Below are 15379 nucleotides of genomic sequence, written 5' to 3'. Positions count from 1 at the left end.
AGTGATAGCGGCCACCAAAGGGAGGACCATTCCGGGGTCAGATGTCCGAAAATGACCACTTCCTACTTATCGGAATTTAATTTCAGACAATTGGAGGCCATCCAATTCCCTATTGCCAGCATGCCCAGATTGAAGTTATTTGCTATTTTATGGCCATTGTTCCTGACGGCGAGGACCAGCTGGGTGTCATCTGCATAGGATGTGAGGCTCATCCCATGTGCACGAATGAGCTTGACAAGGTCCGACACATAAATGTTAAATAGTGTCGGACTAAGGGATGAGCCTTGAGGGACTCCACATGGCAGTGACAAGGAGGATGAGTGAAAAGATCCAATAGTGACCACCTGGGACCTGTCCGCCAGAAAGGATGCTAGAAGTTTCTTAGCATTTTGTTGGATACCCATGCTTTCGACACGGTCGATCAAGATGGTGTGGTTGACCGTGTCGAAAGCCGCCGATAAGTCAAGCAGTATCAAGACTGCTGTTCCTCCAACATCACGGATGGATCTGATATCGTCCGCAGCTTTAACCAAGGCCGTCTCCGTTCCGTGGTATTGGCGAAAGCCGAACTGAGATTCATCAAGTAGATTATGTTCCTCGATAAAGGCTGATAGTTGAAGATTCAGAACTTTTTCGGCTATTTTCGCCAAGGCTGGGAGGATAGCGATAGGCGATAACTTTTTAATTCTTCCATGTCGAGATTTGGTTTTTTGAGCAACGGTTTAATAAGGGTCTTTTTTAGGACATCTGGATATATGCCTGTACTAAACATAGAATTACAAATTGCAGTGATAGCCGGGAGAACCACTTCAATGACCGGAAGCAAGACTTTCAGGGGGCATGGGTCTAGTGCAGAGCCCGATTTGATGGAGGATATGATGTTCCGAATCTGGGAACTGGAGACATCTGCAAACTGCGAAAAAATGGGACCGGTGCAGGAGGCGGGTGGTTTAGTAAAGGTATTGGTGTTATTAGCGAAGACCCGGTAAATGTCTTCAACTTTACTAAAAAAGAAATTGGCTAGAGCGTCACAGAGCGATTGGGAGGGGGGAGGTGTCAAGTTGGGGGAATATCCTGCTATCTGCTTGGTGGTTTCATACAGTGCTTTGTTAGATTTTTTTACTAATTCAATTCTCTCACAGTAGTACTTTTCCTTAGCCTCACTAATTAGAGTTTTATATTTAGCCACCGTTTCTTTATACTTGGTTTTGGCTTCTTCTGAATAATCTTTTCGCCAATGCCTCTCTTTATTCCTACACTGTTGTTTCTGGATACGTAACGCCTCTGAATACCAAGGGGCTGACGGGGCAGATCTGTTGCGAGATCGTTGTTTGACCTGGACCAGTTCGGTGGTCGCAGAGCCCACCCACTCATAGAATTGTGTAGTCGCGGTATTAGGGTCAGCTGATAGAAGAGGAGTGGAGTTTGTCAGAAGTGTTTCCAAACTGGAGCTATCGATGTCACCCCACGCCAGATACGGCTGGCGAGAATTAGGGCGTGACATAGAGGCGGCGGAGTCGTGAATAGCCAGTGACGCCAGGGTGGCATGATGATCTGACCAGATGAGGGGAAGGATTTGGGTAACTTGTAAGCCCACTAAATTAGTAAAGATGCCATCCAATATATGGCCCCCTTCATGAGTGGGTGACTTCACCAGAAGTTGAAGACCAAAGGTGGACATATCAGCTAGGAAAGTGGCGGTGTCTGAATTTTCGGGTTTATCAAAATGAAAGTTAAAATCACCTAATACAGTGAGAGAGCTGTCAAGGGCAGACACTTCCAGAGTGGACCTAAGGTCAGAGATAAATGCAGTCCTGGGCCCCGGTGGTCGATAAAGGAGAATTCCTTTAAAAGTATAAGATGGGGTCAACTTGATAGAGAATTGTAGGGCTTCTCAGGAGGATAGTGTAATCATGTTGGTTCTTACCGTGAATACATCGCGTGCGATGATTGCAATTCCATCACCCTTTTTACGTTGTCTATCCAATCTGTGTGTAGAAAACCCTTTAGGAACTGCAATCACTAAATCTGGGTCGGACGCGTTGTCCATCCAGGTTTCCGTCATAAAGAGTAGGTCCAAGTTCAGGTATCTGTTTCATGTTTCTTTGGTATGGGCGCAACTTTGAGCAACTGTGCAGGTCTTTTGTAGTATTTCATATGATCATAATCTCTTTATATAGTTGCTGCACTGGGTTGTCCAGTCTGATATTTTGTTTACAGTACATGGTCCTGAGCAGGCATGTTTGGTTAGATTAGATCTGCTCGAGTGAACTTCGTTAGGAGCATCTCATATATGAGTGCCATTGTGAGATGTAAAGCAGCACGGATAGAATGTAGCTAATTGGGACCTGGAGTGCTGGACCAAAGGGTTCCAGCACAGTTATGATTTACATATAAGTGGTCTATTTGTGGTTGCCTAACTTCTGATATGTTTTGAAACATTTGCTCAGTTCATTTACAGGTATTTAAGAGTTTTTGGGTCAGATGTAGGTTGCCCAATACCGGTCGGTAATGGCTGAAATTACCGAATTTCGGCCGTTACCGACCGGTATAGGGCATTTGCGATGTAGGTGGCTACATTTCAGATTTGGTAATTTACTGAATTGGAAATTTAAGGAATCGGTAAATTACCGATTCCTTAAAATACCGAATCAATAAATTACCGAATCTAAAATGTAGGGAGCACTCAAAAGAGTGCATTGCACAGTTAAGGATTCAGTATTTACCACCAAATAAAAGTTGGTGGTAAATATCGGAAACCTTAATAAAAAGCAATTTTGTGCTTTTTTTCCTGTGCCATGTGGCAGACATTACGTGTGCCACATGTGCACCCATGCACTATTCAGGGGTGCAACATGGTCCCCCCATTTACCGATTCGGTATTTACTGAATCAGTATTTACTGATTCGGTAAATACCGAATCGGTAATACCGAATCCTACAGATACGGTAAAATTTACCAAATAATTAGCTACATCACATTTACTGATTCTGAAATACCGAATCAGTAAAATTCGGTATTTTAGAATCGGTAAAATAGTATTACCTACTTCTGGCCCTTAGTGTGGTACAAAAAACTGACAGATTACAGCCTTTGTTTTCACACCCCAAAGACAATTTGGGAAAACTTGATGCATTCTATAACACATTGATCATTATATATTCAATTGTATTTGCTTCTAAAGCATTTTAAATTGTGGCCTCATTTTGCACCAGGATACTGCAATCTTTGTTGGGGCTCTTCAATGATTCCCCGACTATCACCAACAATTCATCTAGTCTCTCCATAGTCCCTCCTTCACATGTATTTCATTTGTTTTATAGCCCTTCTCATGCCAGTATAAGGTGACGGAGCACTTTACATCACACACACATACAGAGGCAAGGAGTAATATGTGTGTACATCTGTGTATAGAAAATGTTACAAAAGGCAAGGGGGACTACAAGGTGTAGGATTCACATGTGACCCATACTGCTATGCATTTTTTTAAGAGTGCTCGGTCTGAAGAAGTACACAATCCGGATTCAGAACATAACACTGTGGTTATGGTTGTCTTAAAGATGAGAATTTATTTCTATCCCAAAAATCTTTTTAGAAACATCAGGATAATGAAAGATTGGGAAAAAGACATAACTTTCTAACCTGTACCATGCAGTTTGCATGCAGCTCTTTGATGGCTGTTCATAGCTCACTGTGCTAGATTATGAACTGCACAGTAACAAAATAATCTCTTTGACAAATGCAGTAACCCATTGAACTCTGCACATAAAATACTGTTCTTTGATATGCATTGTACAAATTCTTTGCAGCAGGCATATTAACCCTCTATCCTACCTTAGATGAATCAAAACTGGCACTTGACAAAACTCTCATCTCTCTCCAGAAGGTACAGCAATCACCATAGTTATCGTGATACTCTTATTGTTGCCCCAAAACTGATGGATATAAAAGGAACCTTTTAGTGCTTTTAAAACTGCTGCACTGTTACAAAACTTTCCACCACTAACAAAACCAGCCCCCTACCCTTCCAGCCTCCTGGGAAAACGCCTGATGCTCTGTACGGCCAGCCTGGCTTTGCAACCACACTCCAGTGTTGCCCCTCACCTTCACATAGACCCTCTCTCACTTGTTTTTAATTTCTTTTATAGTGCTATTAATCCCAAGTATGTAGGGCAGGGTGTCAGAGTGTTTTACATCACACACATTATATAGATACAATGACTCATAAATGTGTAAGTCAATGTATAGGAACTGTTAGTTAAGACAATGTGGGCTACAAGGTGTAAGAGTCAAATATCAACCATACTGATAGGTATTATATGTTAAGAGTGTGTGGCATGGAAAAAAATAGAAACTCAGGATTTAAAACATAACATGGTGTTTGGGGTTGCTTTTACTAATAAGTGTTTATTATCCAAACGAACCATATTTAGCAACCTTGAACTAATGAAAGATTGTGCAAAACAAAGGCAAGTAGCAAAAGGCATAATGTTACAACAGCAGTTCCGCACTAAGCTATACATATAAAAAACAATTTGTTGATTTGCATGTTACACCTTGTGCTTTACAAGAGGCACGTTATCCCTCTGCACTACTTTGAGTCAAACTGGGACTAGGCAGAACTCGGATATCTCTAACAGATACATGAATATGCACAGTTCAACTTACATTTTTATTAGCGCCTAGAAAACATTCTGGCGCACAAAGAACTATCCAGTCTATACAAGCTATTTAAAAATGCATCCTCCACCTCACCCATCTTGGTCCCTGGCATGGTGGAACAATCCCCTGGACAAAAGCAGAATGAACCAACGGCAGAATGACCATTATTATTATTATTATGTTTCTTATATAGCGCCTGAATCGACCCCCGAAGGGGTATCTCCGCGCTTGCCTTGGGAACCCGTCCTGGCTTTTCCCTGTGAGATAGCCCCTACAGGGCATCCCCAAGGTGAAAGCCAGGCATCCCGCCGCAGGGGGGCCGTTGTGGAGATTAAGCAAGCTTAATGCCCAGAGTTGCAGAGTGTGAACCCATGATTAGGTCAGGCACCGAAGCGAGAATTATCGAGTCCATGGACATTTGAGCTCAAGACCCTGCCGCGTCGGGAATTGAACCCTGGTCCCGGGTCTGACCTCTGCTTCAGGGTCTGCCTGCTCTAACCAGTGAGCCACACTTCTCCACCATCAGAGGTACCCTTGCATACAGACACCCGGCCCCTGTCCCGGTTTCTGCAAAGCCATCCTCGACTTGATCGCCCCATCCACCATCGACTCCGAACCCTACATCTTCATTAGCAACCTTAACTTCCACCTCAACGACCTCAAAGACACCAACATCACCAACTTCCTGAAATGTCTGAGCAACATCGGCTTCACCCAACCGGTCACGGACCCCACACACAGTGCAGGACACACGCTCAACCCAATCTTCACAGCCAGCGGCAGAGTCAAGTACAGCCACATCACCAAACTTGCCTGTAACGGACCACACATTCATTCACTTCACCATCAGAGGAGCACCTCATAACACCCCACTCAGCTGGAACAAAGTGACAGAGACCCAATGGGTGGATACTCTCAACACCACCTGACCCAACCCCGCAACCTCCATCGAGCAGGCAGTCAAGAACTTCTCCGTTGGATCACCAATTGAGCTGACAGTCGCCCCGATCAAACCCTCCAAGACCAGTAAAACCACCAAACAAGCCTATTGGTGCACACAAGAGCTCAGGGTCACGAATTGCAACTGTAAACATCTGGAGAGGTGATGGGGCACCAGCAGAGTCGCATCAAACTGAGCCACCTTCAAATCAGCGCTCAACAACTACCATCAACACCTAAAAGGCATGAAAAAATGCATCGTGGCAGACCGCATCGAAGTCTTCTCCAACCACAGTAAGCATAGTCAGAGAGCTTTACTGCCCGTCATCCCCGGAGAACACAATCCCCCCATCCCAGGAACTCTGCAACACCCTGGTGGACTACTTCCATAACAAGATATCCACCATCTACAACAACTTCAAAGCCCAATCCACCAACCTTTATAGCATCCTCATGACAACTGCCTCCACCCACAACCCTCAGCTAGCGCTTGGGAATAGCTCACTACACAGAGGCCCATGGCAATCATTACGCTGAGGAAGGGAAGGCGAGGGGAGGTGGGTCTCCGTCGGATCAGGGAGATGAACACTTATCCCGAGAGAACGACCGAACAGAGAAGGCGCAGTAAAGGCATTTTTGTGCGTCGGAATACTTACCGCATCTGCTGATAATAGTGCAGAGACACCTGAGGCCAGTTAAAAAAGGAAAACCGAAGGGAGCCCGGTGCGAGGAGCACAAAGACGCAGGGAAATGGCGACCAGAAAACACAACTGAAGGCTGAACGATGGACCTCCTCCATCCCCAGCCAGCATCAGTGAGCCAAGGACGGGTAGCAATGAGTGGGAGAAGAGACCGGTATGCACCCAGGTGAACCTAGCGTGAGGAGGCGATATCTGTTCCCCAGAAGAACCTCAACAGAGGATAATCGTGCCTGCGACATCCACCACCCCCTAGCCAGCACCGGTAAGCGAGAGCGAGTAGCGGGGTGTGGAGGATCGGTGTGCGGGAAAGGAGAGACAAAGGTGTGGAGAGGTGAGGCACATGTGTGTGTGCACCAGTGGACCTAGCGAGAAAAGGCACAACACCGCCGTGGCTCATGGACCCGAGCCATGGGCAACACGGTTAGTTAGATATGGGACGATAACGGGACGAGCTGCTGCCACTGCCGCCACTTTATGGCACAAGGAAAGCGCAGCTGAGAAGTCTGGAAGAGACGGCACTGGAGCAGGCGTGACATGCTGAGCGGCAGAGCCGCTTCTCAGGTAGTTGGAGGTGCCACAGTGGGACCGGGGATGCTGGATAAACGCTGATTTGTCTGGAAGCAGGCGGCTGAGGTTAATGCAGAGCCCGCACAGCTTCTTCTGCTGTCACTCTGGGTGACTGTGGAGCATGAAATTCAAGATCCAAACTCCTGCGGAGCCGATGGATATATGTACTTGAGGTCAAAATTGCCATTTCCCTGATTTATGGGCGAGGTTCTGTCCCAAGAGCGCATGTTGGCTAAAAATGGCGGATGAAGCTGACGGTGCAATGCGAACGGCGGAGGTGCTACAAGGACTCGCTGTGCCTTGCTGAAGGGTGGCGTTTCATCCTGGGATCATCATCTGAGCTCCGGTGTGGTGTTTATTTGCTAATTTGGCCCAGAGACTCGTTAAACGCTCTTAGCGTCTATTTGCCTGATGTCAAAATGGCGGCATAATTCTCCCGGCTGTCTTTTCCTTTGTCCCGGAGCGGCTTCTGGCAGACATTTCTATTTGGAATACCAACCGAATTAAGGGATCGGAGCGGTTTTAACAGCATGCCACAGAGTGGCATACTATCTTCAGATCTTTGCAAAGCTAACGCATGCAGGTTCGTAACGGTTGTGTAACGGATGTCATTGCCCCACTTTAAATACGTAGTATACAGGCACTACAGATCTGGTTCAGGAACTCTCCTCTTAACATCACCCTTGTGCTACTGATAAACCATTACCATCGGACAATAGGTCAAGTGCAGCAACAGCGTGGGCAGCTGCAACACTTCTTCCTATCTACTTAAAGGACACTCTGAGTGCCCTGGCGGCCTCTCCCTCATTTACAGCTGCGCAGAAAGTAGTGCCAGTTGCACCGTTTAGGCCTTTAACACAGTGCAGCAAGTAGTGCCAGCTGCACCGTTTAGGCCACTCTATCTGTGGGGTCAGTTCTGATTGAGTTAGCAGTGAGATGCACTACTTTGCCCCATTCCCTCACAGCTGCACAGCACTTAGTGCCAGCTGACATTCTGGATACAAGGCTTCAGGCCCTATTACGATTTTGTGGTGCTAGGAAATGTTTTTTATGTAGTATGAAATGTTTTTTCAAGTAGTATGATTTACGCACCCTGTTCTGAGTACCTCTAAAGGTGGTTTCATGATGATGAGGTTGTTGTGCATATTTTAGTTATGCTAGTGAGATTTTGTTCCACCCCATGCTTTATGCCCCTAATGTTAGTGATTCTCAGGAGATTAGGGTCCAATATTAGTCTGTTGAGATTATGGGCGTACGATGCGGTTGGTGCCGAATGTTATTTTTGCTACAGGCTGATGCTAAGTACAGGGATCACCAGTGGATACTGGGTGTTCGTCTAGGATCTGTTTTATTTTATTTGTACTAAAATTGCTTTGTGATGGTTCTGACAGTGGTCCAGTTGGCCCTGTCATATGTAAACAATTCCCTTTGTAAATATCATATAGTGCCAAGTAACATCATGTATACCTAGATGAAGGGCCCAACAAACACCAGCGGAACCACAGAGACTTCCAAGCCCCCCATCTTCTTCTGCTAGCAATCTGTGCCTATTCACCTCACCTCCGGGACGGCCCATTAGTTCAGCTGTCTTCACCCGACGTCTGGAATATGTGCCCCCTCTACGTCCTGAAGAACCGGATTAACCCACTTACTGGGTCTCGGCGGCGGGGGAACCGCCAAAGCCTTCCATACCCTTCATACGTAGTAACAGGAGACACAGGAGCCTTCGTCTACAGGAGGAACCCAGATTTATTCAAATAGCCCGGGCTATGAAACAGAGTCCCAAGCTCATCAAAAACAAGACAGAGGAGGCTGCTGCTTTACTCCGCAGCTTACAAGCCTTTTACACTTTTTCATCTCAGTCTTTTGGCTGTTAGTTCATTGTTCAATCAGGGCAGTGTTTGAAGTTGATAACCAGATCCAGATGACGTTTGTAGACGGTGACCTGGTCAAGGCTTGCTGCACAAATCATTGTTCACTCGGCTTGATCAAGGCTCAGTCTTTCAGGTCATTGTTTAATCACCTTGATCAAAGCCCGGTCTTTCAGGTCAATGTTTAATCACCCTGATCAAGGCCCAGCAGTCAGATCATTGTCCAGATAACCTGATCACGGTGTCAAGGATGTTTACCAGGCTGGGAGCAGGAGATGGAAAAGAAATCATTTACACAGGGTGTGAGTGTCTCATGGCTTTCTGTTGAATTGCAAGAACAGTTGGGTGTGCAACAGTTCCTGGGCAGAAATGCAGGCTGCAAGATTGCTGTTGTCGTGTTAGTTAGATTTTCCTCAGGCATCAGCAGAAAAGACCAGGTGGGTCGTGTGGAAGGGTTTGACACGAGATGGCAATGAAAAAACAATGGAGTCTCGGTACAAATGATGCCGATCAGAAGAACACTTTTCCTCAGTCCCTTTATTTCTCCTCACCACAGCTCTCCCAGTAGCACCCTTCTCTTATCCCACCACCCTCCTCCTCCTCATTGTCCCAATATGGCCACCACTCGAGATGAGGCTGGAAGTAACTGCTACAAAATCATTTATCCTTCCAACCAGAGGAAAGCTTCAGTAAAACGATTGAAGCATAACACTATTGAACGTTTCACTGATTCCCTTTTTGTTGATCAATTTTATAATGGTCGGTTTGGGAAGCTCAAAAATGATCTCATTTTCTTCACTCACAACACCCCCTCTTGGTCCACCAGCTTATATAATTCCCTTAACGTCACCTCCTCCTCCTCTATCCCTCATGGGAAACAACAAAAATGTTCCCATCTGCGTGTTTCAATGGCTCCCTTACTATCTCGCTCTATAACAACGGTACTGTCAAGATCCAAGGCAAAGACACCTGTCTCTCTCTCTTTGACCACCTCTTCCCCTCCCTTCTCCCCTCTTCTGCGACCGGGTCATCCCATGACTCTTCAACTAGTTCCTCCCATTTCTCCCTTTCTCCTCCCCTGACCCCCCCACACACTAATAGGCTGCACCCCCGAGAAGCACAGGTCAGCCATCAACCCTCCCCCTCTCCTGGGCTCTCCTCTCACATTCCTCCCCACAGTACACCCTCCTTTATCACTTCAGCCTTACCTCTAGCTAATTCGCTCCTCATCCAATCTGCACCGTCCCGTCACTCCAATCGCATCTTCTCCCACCTATTCATACCTGCCACCCCCTTTGTAGTCCAACGCTCCTCCAACCTTCCCCCAGTTAACTTTCCTTACGCTCCCTCTTTTTCCTCCCTTTCCCCCTATTCTCTACCCCCTCCTCCCCTCGCTATTTACCCTGATTTCTCCACAAACCCATTGCATCTCTCTCCTTCCCCCCACTCCTCCAGCATTGCTATGCTACCTCCTCTCCCCTTTTGGGAACCCTTTCCATTTCCCTCCCTCGGACCCAGCAGAACCATTTCCTTTATTCAACTTCCCTTTCTCCCAACCCCCTCACTCTGCCAGATGCCCGGTCCCTCACAGCCACCTCTCTGAGCTGAGAGGACCTCTCCAACGACCTCCCCTCCTTTACGCCCTAACCTCTTACTTCCCTATGATTCCACACAGTTCTCCCTCTCCTTCTACCCCACCGCCTTGAGCCGCACCCATCTCCCCCTAAATTTGTCCTTAATTCTTTTCCTTCTGGCAACGCCAACAAAGACAACCCGACCTGCACCTCTGATACACCAACTCCCGCTCTCAATCTCCACTTTTCCCCTCTTATGAACCCCAGACCCCAACTCTCCTCCTGTCTTGTCTTCACCACCAATTCCACCCCCTCCTGTTTCCATCGAGCCACACAACCTTCCTTGCTCTGCCCTATTCTCTCCGGAAATTAAGCTAGGCTCTTTTATCACCTCCATCTCCCAGCTTGTAGCTACCATTTCATTTTTAAGCTCCAAGATCCCCACTTTTCCTTACACTTCTACTCCTTTGGAAAACTCTCACCTTCCCATGAGATGCACCTAGCCCCCACCCTAGTATGGCCAAGTATAACCAGTCTGCAACCATCGTTAATCCACACTAGCCCTTGAACGCCACTCTTCCTCAACTTGCATCTACGAGTAACCCAACTATCTACACTTTTCAGACCATCTCCTCTGACAGAGCCAAGCATCCACCTAAACCCGCCCGTGCACCCCCTTCTAAGTACAATAACCCAATCACTCTTCATAGCCCAAGTGCCCCCGTCACCAAAACAGTCTTGACAGAGCTGCGCTGTCTGCTCCACAACTTCAGATCTGCAAGAAAACACAAACTTGAAATCTCCGATACCATCACCTATCACAATATTGACATGCTCTTCCTCACAGAGAACTGTGATGGGTGGGTGGTCTGATGGGAATCGTGTCAGCCTCCCTCGACTCCCAACCAATGGTTTTGGCAACCCTTGTCTCACGCATGCACCACCAGTACCACACGGCTACTGTTGTAGGCACACACTCTTTTCCAGACTTGATCTGCTCTTCTGTGTTTTGTATCTTGTAATTGGGGAGTGAGCAGTCAGGTCATAAAACTTTCCCCTTGACCCCCACACACCCTTCTTGTTTATAGTATCTAGTGCAACTTTTCAGTTGCGGGTCTACTTAATCAGGATGTAAACGCTGTATAGTTTACTCCTTCTAGCTCACCCAACCTAATTGTGTGCGTGACCCTCTGTCTGCCTGCCTCCACTGCATACCCCAGGACTACAACATCCCATCCATCGATGTTTAAATAAAAAGAAACCCTTCATGTGGCTAGTCATCGGACTTAATATATACTGAATAATCTTGAGACAGTTGTCTCTTGATCAATGGCTCTAGAGCTATTTCCAGACACTATTGGTCCCTTTCCCCAGGTATCTGAAGTGATACTCTCTTATATAGGTCCCTTTACACATATCTATCACATGATTTCATGTGATTGAAAGATGACCTTGTTAAAATCTGTCTGACTGTAATTCATTTTTACAGCGGTATAATGTAAGCTCACATCTCACATCCCAACAAATATAAAATATCTGATACACTTGCCGAATCCTCAGTGGTGTATTTCGCCATTTTTGTCCAAGGAGCAGTGTCTCCTCCATGGACACATGACTGTGTCCCCCAGTTTGATTTATGCCAAACAAAACAAATCCTTGGTTTGTTAGACCAACCCAGACAGGAATAGAACCATTACCATGGATTCTTGTGACACTGCGGGTGATTTAGAGCGCGATGTCAACAAGGAGGTCCGACGAGTGCGGACGAATGCGCATGCGCGAGAGAGTAATGCGTTGCATCTCTCCGCGCATGCGCTCCCGATTAGAGGAACTTTTCGGTATTATCGCGCGACCCTGCGTAGCCTTTGGATAACGGAGGGCCAGCGCGTTACATAGCGAGGCTATTTTAGGAGGGAGGGCGTTTCCCTTAACTCGCCTCCACTTCCGCTCGCTGACAGTACCGAGGTACCGACGGAGAGGTGAGACGCCCGGCTGCCCTGAACCTTGCTTCTTTACCTTACTAGGATCTAGTTTTTTGCTAAGTGTATTGTGATTTGTGAGCTTAGAGAGAGTCTTACACTTGTCACAGACTCTGCGCTGGGATAGGGAGGCTATCTTTTTGTTTCCCTCATAACCTAATACTGGACACATGGGAACCCTTTCCAGGCAGCCAGTTATAGACACAGGTTGAGATATTTTACAAGCACCTTAGCACTTTGTTTGCTAATAGGCCATGGTCACTAACAAATAGTTGGTATATTACTATTATTCCTCGAGTGTCATTAAATATGCGAGATTTACGCGCCCTGGGCATTGTCAGTGGTAGGCTTGGTAGGAGGGTCGCTATCACACGTTTGTTGGGTCTCAGTGTAAAGTCATTCGGCTAAGACACGGTAAAGTTAAGTGCTTACTGAGTCTTCTATTTTTACACTACAGAGCGGGGCCTCTTCCTCCCGAGCGGTTGCCGGGTGAGGTGAGGTCGTCACCCACACAAAGCTGGGTGAGTATCACGCTGAGGAAATGCCTTGGTGTGATCAAGCATATATGCTTTAGTTTCATGTAAAAATCATATTTTTCATGTATGTGTGCCTGCACGGTTTCTATGTGTACGCGCCGTGTTGTGTGTGTCTAACTTGGTGTTGTCTGATACAGTGTCTTTTGTTTATTAACAGGAAGAAGATTCATTTCTCTCCCAACAGTGGACACTTAAGTATTCATACCCTCGATATAAAAGTAACTTTGTCAGTACAGATTTATTATTCATCATTTATACACATTGTATGTAGTTGCAGTAGCTGATTTCTTGTCATCGGTCCTGAAGAAAGCTAGGCGAGATGCCCTTAAGCAGAAACATGTCGACCACATCACACTGCGCTAGAGGGTAGCCATGTTACCCAGCGTGCCTTTTAATCTTTGACACCCGCACTTCTGTCGCAATGCCTTCAGGAGTCCGGATTGTTAAATTTTTAATTTCATCTTCACTATTATTTGAGCACTGCACTCTTCTCATTTTTCCATCACTTTAGGATGCATGCCTATGATGATATCTTTTACATCCATCCCTGCACCGGCACTATATGGTCGGTTGTGGGACGGCATGACAAAACCTTTCCCACATGACGCAAACTCCACCGCATGGGTGGTCTGATGGGAATCGTGTCAGCCTCCCTCGACTCCCAACCAATGGTTTTGGCAACCCTTGTCTCACGCATGCACCACCAGTACCACACGGCTACTGTTGTAGGCACACACTCTTTTCCAGACTTGATCTGCTCTTCTGTGTTTTGTATCTTGTAATTGGGGAGTGAGCAGTCAGGTCATAAAACTTTCCCCTTGACCCCCACACACCCTTCTTGTTTATAGTATCTAGTGCAACTTTTCAGTTGCGGGTCTACTTAATCAGGATGTAAACGCTGTATAGTTTACTCCTTCTAGCTCACCCAACCTAATTGTGTGCGTGACCCTCTGTCTGCCTGCCTCCACTGCATACCCCAGGACTACAACATCCCATCCATCGATGTTTAAATAAAAAGAAACCCTTCATGTGGCTAGTCATCGGACTTAATATATACTGAATAATCTTGAGACAGTTGTCTCTTGATCAATGGCTCTAGAGCTATTTCCAGACACTATTGGTCCCTTTCCCCAGGTATCTGAAGTGATACTCTCTTATATAGGGCCCTTTACACATATCTATCACATGATTTCATGTGATTGAAAGATGACCTTGTTAAAATCTGTCTGACTGTAATTCATTTTTACAGCGGTATAATGTAAGCTCACATCTCACATCCCAACAAATATAAAATATCTGATACACTTGCCGAATCCTCAGTGGTGTATTTCGCCGTTTTTGTCCAAGGAGCAGTGTCTCCTCCATGGACACATGACTGTGTCCCCCAGTTTGATTTATGCCAAACAAAACAAATCCTTGGTTTGTTAGACCAACCCAGACAGGAATAGAACCATTACCATGGATTCTTGTGACACTGCGGGTGATTTAGAGCGCGATGTCAACAAGGAGGTCCGACGAGTGCGGACGAATGCGCATGCGCGAGAGAGTAATGCGTTGCATCTCTCCGCGCATGCGCTCCCGATTAGAGGAACTTTTCGGTATTATCGCGCGACCCTGCGTAGCCTTTGGATAACGGAGGGCCAGCGCGTTACATAGCGAGGCTATTTTAGGAGGGAGGGCGTTTCCCTTAACTCGCCTCCACTTCCGCTCGCTGACAGTACCGAGGTACCGACGGAGAGGTGAGACGCCCGGCTGCCCTGAACCTTGCTTCTTTACCTTACTAGGATCTAGTTTTTTGCTAAGTGTATTGTGATTTGTGAGCTTAGAGAGAGTCTTACACTTGTCACAGACTCTGCGCTGGGATAGGGAGGCTATCTTTTTGTTTCCCTCATAACCTAATACTGGACACATGGGAACCCTTTCCAGGCAGCCAGTTATAGACACAGGTTGAGATATTTTACTAGCACCTTAGCGCTTTGTTTGCTAATAGGCCATGGTCACTAACAAATAGTTGGTATATTACTATTATTCCTCGAGTGTCATTAAATATGCGAGATTTACGCGCCCTGGGCATTGTCAGTGGTAGGCTTGGTAGGAGGGTCGCTATCACACGTTTGTTGGGTCTCAGTGTAAAGTCATTCGGCTAAGACACGGTAAAGTTAAGTGCTTACTGAGTCTTCTATTTTTACACTACAGAGCGGGGCCTCTTCCTCCCGAGCGGTTGCCGGGTGAGGTGAGGTCGTCACCCACACAAAGCTGGGTGAGTATCACGCTGAGGAAATGCCTTGGTGTGATCAAGCATATATGCTTTAGTTTCATGTAAAAATCATATTTTTCATGTATGTGTGCCTGCACGGTTTCTATGTGTACGCGCCGTGTTGTGTGTGTCTAACTTGGTGTTGTCTGATACAGTGTCTTTTGTTTATTAACAGGAAGAAGATTCATTTCTCTCCCAACAGTGGACACTTAAGTATTCATACCCTCGATATAAAAGTAACTTTGTCAGTACAGATTTATTATTCATCATTTATACACATTGTATGTAGTTGC

Source organism: Lissotriton vulgaris, chromosome 9 (genome assembly GCF_964263255.1).
Source record: "Lissotriton vulgaris chromosome 9, aLisVul1.2, whole genome shotgun sequence".
Taxonomy (NCBI): domain Eukaryota; kingdom Metazoa; phylum Chordata; class Amphibia; order Caudata; family Salamandridae; genus Lissotriton; species Lissotriton vulgaris.
Note: the sequence above shows the minus strand (reverse complement) of the source record.